At 42.2% G+C, this 9,714-nt stretch overlaps 1 long non-coding RNA gene across 1 annotated transcript; it reads right to left on the bottom strand.

The window, feature by feature from the left end:
• Positions 1 to 2,332: 2,332 nt before the first annotated feature.
• Positions 2,333 to 4,540, bottom strand: LOC142784598 (uncharacterized). Its single transcript, XR_012888701.1, has 3 exons — positions 4,383 to 4,540; positions 2,994 to 3,079; positions 2,333 to 2,629 (listed from the first exon to the last, which is right to left on the bottom strand). It is a non-coding gene; the product is annotated as an uncharacterized LOC142784598 (long non-coding RNA).
• Positions 4,541 to 9,714: the final 5,174 nt, after the last annotated feature.

Here is a 9,714-nt window from a genome sequence, read left to right as displayed (position 1 = left end):
TTTTGGCAACCATCTCAAATGTATTCGAAAAACTCGTGCTGCATTGAAAATAGTGAACTTCTGGAATATTTAGGAGAGGAAAAATATTTGGTCACGTGGCTGCCTTCTGAACTTCCTGGAATGCCGTCTAGGTGTTGTATGTGAAAAATTTTATTTTAAAAGCACCGCTCCTTCTTTTCCTACGAAACTCGGTCTACGTGTTACGTAATAAGAGTTTAATTTGGGCGAGTTGGTTCATCGTGGTTGTGTGCTAGTCACAGCGCGACAACTTTGGGAAGAGACAGAAAGGACAGGAAAGAGCACCGACTGTCAACTGAATTTAATGAATGTGCTACGAGCCCTTTTATACGGAGTACAAGAACCGTGTTCATGCGCGACGACAAGTGTGAGCACTACAAAATAATCTTTAACTGTGAAAAGAATACTCCCTCTCGGAAAGGATAAGTGAACGTGTAGTGATGCACTGATTATTGGTTTACCTGATAAAAAATACTTCTTCAAACATTAAATTGGCAATGAGTAAGCCTATTCTTGTGACGAATGGGGCAAGATTGACTATTCCTGTTGCTGTTTAGTACACACACTTTTGAAAGCTTGCAAGGGGTGGAAAACAACACGCTAATATCATATCTGCTGGCTATTTTTTTAATTGTGAGACACATGATGTGGTATAACATGCAAAGGTTTTGGTCATTGTTTTTTTTTGTTGGTCCTGTCTTCTTAAACTTTACTTTCTGCAGGAGGGTTTCGCAAACGGGTGTGATGATTCTGTTGGTATATCCAGCATCTTTTAGTCTTTTAATCTGGTTTTTAAGCCTGACCTCACCCTTGTGTTAACATGACTTCTGAAGGTTGGCCTGAATACATGTGGTATCAATTCCTCTTTTTACTAATTTTGAATGCCCACTATCAAAAGGCAGAACATTCTTAGCCCTCCTGGGCTGATAACACCAGCCAATACCCCAACAGCATCATCACACTCGTTTGCGAAACCCTCCTGCAGAAAGTTAAGGTAAAGGAAGCAGGACCAAAAGAAAAAAGAGAATGACCAATCACCTTTGCATGTCACACGGTACTACGTACATAAGGTGTCTCACAATTTTACGGAAAGAGCCAGCAGATATGACATTGTTGTTTTCCACCCCTTGCAAGCTTTCAAAAGTGCATGTACTTACAGCAACAGGAATAGTCAATCTTGCACCATTCGTCACTAGAATGAGTTTACTGAATGCCAATCTAATGTGTCAAAGATACCGCTAACATGTGGAAAAATAAACAGGACAAACTGGGCAATGCTTCAATGATCAAGCAAGACAGCATGCTTTATATAATAAGAAGAGCTATAGTAGTCTCATGGCCGGACACCGTAAAGAATGTAAGTGTAGTCCTAGGTTTCATAACACACGGTTTTTGAAAAAAAAGCAAGCAGAAAAATGAGAGATTTTAGAACTCTTTATCAGGAAGGCCAAGGATCAATGCATCAGTACACCTTCACTTATCTTTTCCGAAAAAGAGTATTCTTTTCTCGGTTAAAAAATATTTTGTCATGGTCACACATGTGTTGCTGCAGATGAGCCCTGTTCTTGTGCTCAGTATAAAAACGCTCGTAGCACCTTCAATAAAATTCAGTTGACAGCGCTCTTTCCTGTCCATTTGCGGTAAGATTTTTAATATAGAAAGAATTTCATTTTCTTACAGTTTACTTTAATGATGAGTTTTCATTGTATCACAACATGGAGCAAATTGCATCTCAATACGGAGAAAAATCACGATTTTGTGAAATTCGTGATATTTTCTCATATATTTCAGCAGCTTGAGAGGTCTAAAGATATTTTTTCCTCAAAATATACTTTCTGTTGAGTAAGTATTCACTGCTCAGATATTCATACAAAGTGCAATATTGTAATAAAAATGCAAACATAACACATTTTGGCTTGATTCTTGGAAGAAAATGTGGCGTAAAAATTGCACTAATATTATTGAGCTTCAAATACCTTACAGAAGCACATTTACTTAACAGGTAGACCGAATTTGCTTTAGAAAAAACAATCGGTAGTTTTAAAACGAAATTTTCCACAAACAGCACACAGACGGCATTATGCCAGGAAGTTATAAGCCAGCCACATGAACAAAACTTTTTTCTCACTGAAATATTCCAACTGTTCACTGTTTTTAACGCAGTAAGTCAGCACATTTTTTTTCAAATACATTTTAGATGGTCGCCAATGTGGCTGAGACATTTGGCATGGAATGGTCCAGCCATATTTAAAAGCAAAATAACTTACACAAATAACAATATTTGTTCATCTACCATGACCACACTAGAAAAAGTTGTTGAGGCATTGTGACACTAAAATTTTCAGTGTCGTACTGCCTGAACAACTTCTTTGATAAACGCCAAACTCACGCCAAGAAAAAGCCGCTCTATCACGGTGGTTGTTAAACCCCTTGCGGCCGTAGACAATGTTGAAAATAAAAAAATATCAACTCATCAGTGCTGTCACTCCTTCTTCGTCATTACTGACACGGAAGATTTTTCGGTTATCCATGTGGAGGTTCAGGAAGTAGGCTTGCTCTAGACTGGGGCCGGGGGGTAGACTACGCAGGACGTCAGCGGCACCCTCTCATCCTGTAATAAGAGCAAATATGACTTCTCTTAAAAGGATGTTCGTGCTGTTCTGGCAGCACCATATATAAAGAATGTGTAGTGTGTATCCTTTGAAACGGCGTGTAATTGACATTACACTGAACTTGAAGCATACAACCCATACATTCTAATAATTTCGTATGATAAAGATAAGAGTTTTCCAGCATACAGCAAATTCCCGAAATGAGGTGAAGTGTAAGACTACAGCTCGAAAATGGCACTTACGAACGCCTGAACTCACCTAAGAATCAAATTTCTTATAGGGTAGTGAGCCAGTGTGAAAAACAATTCCTAAAGTACAACGCTCAGAACATGTAACATTAATCAAAATGCACAAGAAACTCACCTCTTCATGTACAAACAGTGAAGACATCTCTGCTTTCTCTTTTACATGAGAACAAATGATCTTGGGCGTGGCACTAGCGAAGAGGTCTGCAAAAAAAGTAAAAGATTTACTGACTTTAATCACGCCTCTAACAATCTGAGGAATTATTACAAGTCACCAATCAGTGCAATTCTGACTGCCTCTATAAGGGCATCAAAAATGAACAATTTTCTCGTTCTTTCTACCCTCACAAGTCAATGAAATCTAATCCAAATTTGACGCTGTGCTTCCTATTTGCCTGATTTCTAGACGTAGGGCTGCGAACATGCGTTTTGTGCACCTAATCTAGCACAGAAATTCGTCATCTATAATTCAATCATCTTAATTCATTGTAATTTGATAAAAGATGTGATAGCTCGTCCAGTTTTTAATGAGTTGCGGGCCTGCAATAGGCACTGCCTTGCACGTATGAAAGTACTTCTTTAAAAAAAAATTCAAAGCTTGCTTTGAGAAAAAGCGTCTGGCATATTTCGACAACCAAGCCCATCCTCTGATGGCAATCAGGGGCACGCTATTAGCGATTATTGACTACGGGATTTACAAACGTAACCCGTGCCTATGTACTCTGTTAAACACAATCACGCAAGTAAGAGCGCTCGAACGCGGCAACGCGCTCGGACGCCGACTACGTTGCAGCAGCCATGGCTTATGCTAGAGCAACCGCACATAGCCCCAACAGTCACGTATACTCTCTCGATTCTGTAATAACGCCGATCGTTATCGCAGATGAAGGCAAAGAACGGAAACAGCAAACAGAAACGAGGGAAAACAACGCACGGCGATGGCCACAACAACGCGCCTTTGGAAGTCTGCTAGATCTTTCCCTGTAGCTGGTGGCACTTGTCCTAAATAGCTTAAAAGACCGAGGCGCACGTGCTGGGAGCATCGCGGCATATCAGCACCTCCAACTATACCGTCTTTAGGCAAAAAAAAGCCATTTCGTACAGTGCGCCTCTGTACATAATTTTTGCTTTTTCTTTCTTTTTTTACGCTTAGCCCTACAGAAGCACGTTGCACATTTGAGTATTAATAGAAATGTTATTACGATGTAGCCCAAAGCACATCTTAAAACAATATCAATCACTTTGTGCAGTGTAGAGACAATGTGCGATCAGCAACTAATCCCGCCCTTGTTAAGTGATCACATCACTCACTGTATGAGTGATGCAGGCACTTACACAACATCGCGCATAGCAGTGTGAACTCGTTAAGTCACACGTTTAATCGGGCATCTGCAACAGGCCCGCGAACGCATACTGTTGTAAATGGCTGGCAGCCTACTTCAGCAGAGCTGCTGCAGGCGCCCAGCTAGCGCTGTATGATTACTACCTACGAAAACAGTACACTCACCGTTAACAGGACCACGTTGTCCGTGTCCGCCACTCGATGAATATTCCTTAATCCGAGCGTCACTTCGAACACGGTGTCATGCGTGACCACCATTGAATATGCGCCTGTTCGCTAGAACACACACAGCGACCAAGACCCCAGACCAACGCAACGCATTTGAAAGACGATGAGACAGAGGGAGCAACGTTGAGAGAGAGAAGGAGGAGGCACTGGCGGCGGCGTGGCGGCGCGGCAGCTAGGGTTCCTCGATGCGCGCTCTCCCCTCCGCCGCCTTCGAGGAACCCTAGCGGCAGCTGTCCACGCAGGTGTTCGGTGACGCAACTATTCGCTTATCTACACCGCCGTTGGGGGGGAGGGGGGAAACGCTGGCCGGGTTGAGCGGGCGGGGGGGGGGAAGAGCGGGAAACCCGCCAAGGCGGCGCCGAAAGGCAAACGCTATGGCGCATACGGCGGACGGCCGTTCGGCGCGGAATGACTCCTTGTAAACGGCAACTCTCCTCCCAGCCAGTCGCACAGCGACGCAGATTATTTACCAGCCTCGGGTTCTTTGAGTATTTTGACGGAATGCGAATGCAGTGGGCGAAAAATAGTGAAGCAAAACTTGCGGAAAACAAAGTGCACCATGGAATGGCCAGAAACAATAATTATTTCGTCCTCGGTGGCATTAGCGGGAGAGCATCGCCACACCTTTTTCCAGAAGAATTTCTTTTCGCATTGTCTGCGTCTGGCTATTCCGCGTATGGTGCCGCAAACACTGAATGCGTAGTCGAAGCTGGAACAAATTAATCCACAGTCGCGGATGTTTATTACAAGGCTTGTCACGCACCACGAAACGTGCCGAGGTTGTAATAACAAACTTTTTGCTGACCACATGATCAGCACATAATTCCATATGGTTGCCCAATGAGCTAGCTAAGCACCTGTAGCAAAGGCAGGGCACGTTCTTGTTAAACGTTGTTAATATAAACGATGGTTGCGCATAAGTGCAGTGACAGCTTTCCGTGTGAATTGGTCATAACCCACGTTTTCGAGCGTAGAAGCGCCTCAGTGGACCTAATCAGCTACCACAGCAAGTTCGTAAGCAATGATTTAGTACGAAAGTGTGCAGCTGTTTTCCATGTACTGTATAGTCCGTGTACAGTGCGTTGACCACAGCCATTTCTTAAGCCACCTCCCATATAGACTCTCAGTCTGAACAGGTGTGGGACCTTAAACACTAAGAAGCAGTGCCCCCCCCGCACACACACACGAAATTTGAGGGCGCACGAGCTGATACACACGCATACTTATTCACAGGCGCACACACATACACGTATACACACATACGGCAACACACACACGCGACCGTAAACGCACGCATGCATGGGCGTACACATGTGCACAGGCACGCTAACACAAGCACGGACTCGCACATACACGCGCACGCACACATGCACGTGTGTACACACAATCGCGCTTACACGCGAACGCATGCGCAGGCTCACGCACACACACCCATACTCGGGCGAACATTATGTTCCTGTATATAATCCACAGCAAACATGTAGCTTATAACCAACGCTAAGGAAAGCTTTCGTAACATGGATTGCAGTTAATTGCCAATATAGATGAAACGCGATTTGCTTCTGCTGACATTCTGCTGTATTTGGAGTGCACCTTCACACATTCTAAGTCAATTAGGCCGTCATTTAACGCAAGGTCCACATATTCGTGCAGTAGCTGCGCTGCTCAGCCGCCAATCCGAAGGTCGCGGGTTCGATGCCGGCCGTGGCAGTCGAATTAAGGCGGAGGCAAAAATGTGGAAGCCTTTGCACTGTGCGATATGAGCGCTCATTAAAGAACACCAAATGATGAAAATCTGCAGCTTTCCACTACGACGACCCCCATAATCATATCGAGGTTTTTGAGACGTAAAATCCCAAATATTATAATTATGTGTTCTTCTTATGCTGCATATTCCATCCGATGAATCGGCATCTACACCCTTCTCAGGCACAAAAGCACCCTTAGAGCCTATTTTAGGGTGCTATCGAGGCAAGCACCCAAACAAAAGTGTGCTTTTTTTCAATCGACCATTTATGGGTGTTAAAGGGTGTTGCAAAGGGTGCTTTCTCGTAAAAGCACCCTTCTTACACCCTTTTGGGTGCAAAATTTTTTTACTGTGTACTGGTATCCCTTTACACCTGACGTTCGTTGGCAGGCGTAGTGATCATTTAGCGAAGGGGCTTTCATAATCATCGTTGATAAGCAAGAGCTGCAGACCATTTAGCCACCGGTAGTCTCCAATTTGCAAGGAAGAGTTCTTTTGTTATCCACCTATAGACATTTACTATCCGCAACAAATCGGCACGTGCAGCCGGCAAAGGTAAATCGACTTCTAGCCTGTATTTAGGATGTACACTGCAGTGTTGAGAGAACTCCAAGTACGCTACTGAATTTATGGCTTTCTATTATTTTCGTGGGAGCTTCCATTCTTGGTCTTAATTTTGATTTTACCTAAATGTATCTTGTCAAGCGCACATTGAGCTCACTAAACAAAACAGCTGAATGAAAAACACTTTCACAATGCCCTCTCAGCAAAACATCCCTAGCCTAACCAACTACCTGAAACATGCAAGATTTTTTTGTTCTGCAGAAAGGTTATATAATGCGGCGCACATATAACGATGTAGAAGAACAGACTGAGTCGTTCATGACGTGCACTGCATGATTCACCTCACGGGGTGAATGAGCTAAATCCTATACAAGTTGCTGGATTTCAGAAGAAACTATTTAGTACACAGTAAAAATTTTTACACCCAAAGGGTGTAAGTGAGCTGGTCCCATGGACGACACCCTAAGGGTGTTAATTCAGCACCTTCCAAAAAGGGTGCTTTTCCATGCACCCTCAGAATAGGGTGTACATGTAAAAAAACTGTAGGGTGTTACAAAAACACCCTTAAGGAAGGGTGCCTTCGATGTCCATCACTTTTTTAGCACCCTCTGAGGAGGGTGCGAGAAGGGTGCACAAGGGTGTTGAGTGCCCATGGCAGGGGGGCCAGTATTCTTTTAGACTGCACTAATAGATATCAGCATGTACTGATTACACACTACTTGAAGAAAGTGGTCCTGATTATCAATGGTGCGCCACCTGTCGAGCTCCATTCATTGCGTGTGGGCAAAAATATAAACACGTACAGTCGTGTATGAACTTCTGCTGGATCTATATATACTTCACAGTATATGCATAATGCGCGTTACAGAAAACAAACCCTTGCTGACCTTGCATATTGCATTTATTTAATATGCAATTAAAACTTATATACTTTTCTTCTACCACACAACTTTTTCACCAGATGTGTAACATGTTGACGTATACCTACGCTACACACACAACACTTCAAATGTTTATCATATTTTTTCAGTTTCACTTTATTGACAATTCTTTGAAACATACAATTACACTGGTTCAGTTTAGTATACTGCTTCAAGTACATAGAGACTACAAATTAAATGCACGCTAATATATCCCTATAAGTCTTTCAAGTACCTACAATCCCAGTGGTTTCAGTTTACTACTCCTTCATGAATACAATCGGTTAATAGGAATGAAATACAGGCAAATATATACTTATAGTTATTTCAAATATATACAATCACCATGATTTCACTATATACGCCTTCATGTACACAATCGTTTCCAAGAAGTGATGCACACAAAAATATATATGGATAGTGTTTTCAAATGTATACAATCACAGTGGTTTAAGCTTTGTATTCCTGGATGTATAACATTTGGTTATGAGAAATGATGTACATGCAAACATATATGGGTTTTCGCACATATAACTTTAGTGAATACTTTAAAAACCAATACAATGATCAGAAACAGAATAAGCTAGAAACGAACGCAAAACTGAGTCAGGACACACAAAAAACAAGAGGGGTAATGCATAATAACAGCTAATGACGCAGCTGGGTCATTTTATGCCAAATGTCCCAGCCATTTGGTAACCATCTCAAATGTATTCAAAAAACTCGTGCTGCAGTGAAAATAGTGAACTTCTGGAATATTTAGGAGAGGAAAAATGTTTGGTCATGTGGCTGCCTTCTGAACTTCCTGGAATGCCGTGTAGGTGTTGTATGTGAAAAATTTTATTTTAAAAGCATCGCTCCTTCTTTCTATACAAAACTCGGTCTACGTGTTATGTAATAAGAGTTTAATTTGGGCGAGTTGGTTCATCGTGGTTGTGTGCTAGTCACAGCGCGACAACTTCAGGAAGAGACAGAAAGGGCAGGAAAGAGCACCGACTGTCAACAGAATTTAATGAATGTGCTACGAGCGCTTTTATACAAAGTATAAGAACCGTGCTCATGCGCGACGACACGTGTTACCACTACAAAGTAATCTTAACTGAGAAAAGAATACTCCCTCTCGGAAAGGATAAGTGAATGTGTAGTGATGCACTGATCATTGGTTTACCTGATAAAAAATACTTCTACAATCGTTAAATTGGCAATGAGTAAACCTATTCTCGTGACGAATGGTGCAAGATTGACTATTCCTGTTGCTGTTTAGTACACACGTTTTTGAAAGCTTGCAAGGGGTGGAAAACAACACGTTAATATCATATCTGCTGGCTATTTTTTTAATTGGGAGACATGTGATGTGTTATAACATGCAAAGGTTTTGGTCATTGTTTTTTTTGTTGGTCCTGTCTTCTTTAACTCTACTTTCTGCAGGAGGGTTTCGCAAACGGGTGTGATGATTCTGTTGGTATATCCAGCATCTTTTAGTCTTTTAATCTGGTTTTTAAGCCTGACCTCACCCTTGTGTTAACATGACTTCTGAAGGTTGGCCTATATACATGTGGTATCAATTCCTCTTTTTACTAATTTTGAATGCCCACTATCAAAAGGCAGAACATTCTTAGCCCTCCTGGGCTGATAACACCAGCCAATACCCCAACAGCATCATCACACTCGTTTGCGAAACCCTCCTGCGGAAAGTAAAGTTAAAAGAAACAGGACCAAAAGAAAAACAGAATGACCAATAACCTTTGCATGTTACATGGTACTACATACATAAGGTGTCTCACAATTTTAGGAACAGTGCCAGCAGATATGGTATTGTTGTTTTCCACCCCTTGCAAGCTTTCAAAAGTGCATGTACTTACAGCAACAGGAATAGTCAATCTTGCACCATTCGTCACTAGAATAGGTTTACTGAATGCCAATCTAATGTGTATGAGATACCGCTAACATGTGGAAAAGTAAACATAGGACAAACTGGGCAATGCTTCAATAATCGAGCAAGACAGCATGCTTTAAATGTTAAGAATCGCTATAGTAG

The sequence above is a fragment of the Rhipicephalus microplus genome, unplaced genomic scaffold, assembly GCF_043290135.1.
Source record: "Rhipicephalus microplus isolate Deutch F79 unplaced genomic scaffold, USDA_Rmic scaffold_15, whole genome shotgun sequence".
Lineage (NCBI taxonomy): Eukaryota > Metazoa > Arthropoda > Arachnida > Ixodida > Ixodidae > Rhipicephalus > Rhipicephalus microplus.
The sequence above is the reverse complement of the archived record's forward strand: the minus strand, read 5'-3'. Positions and strand labels throughout refer to the sequence as shown.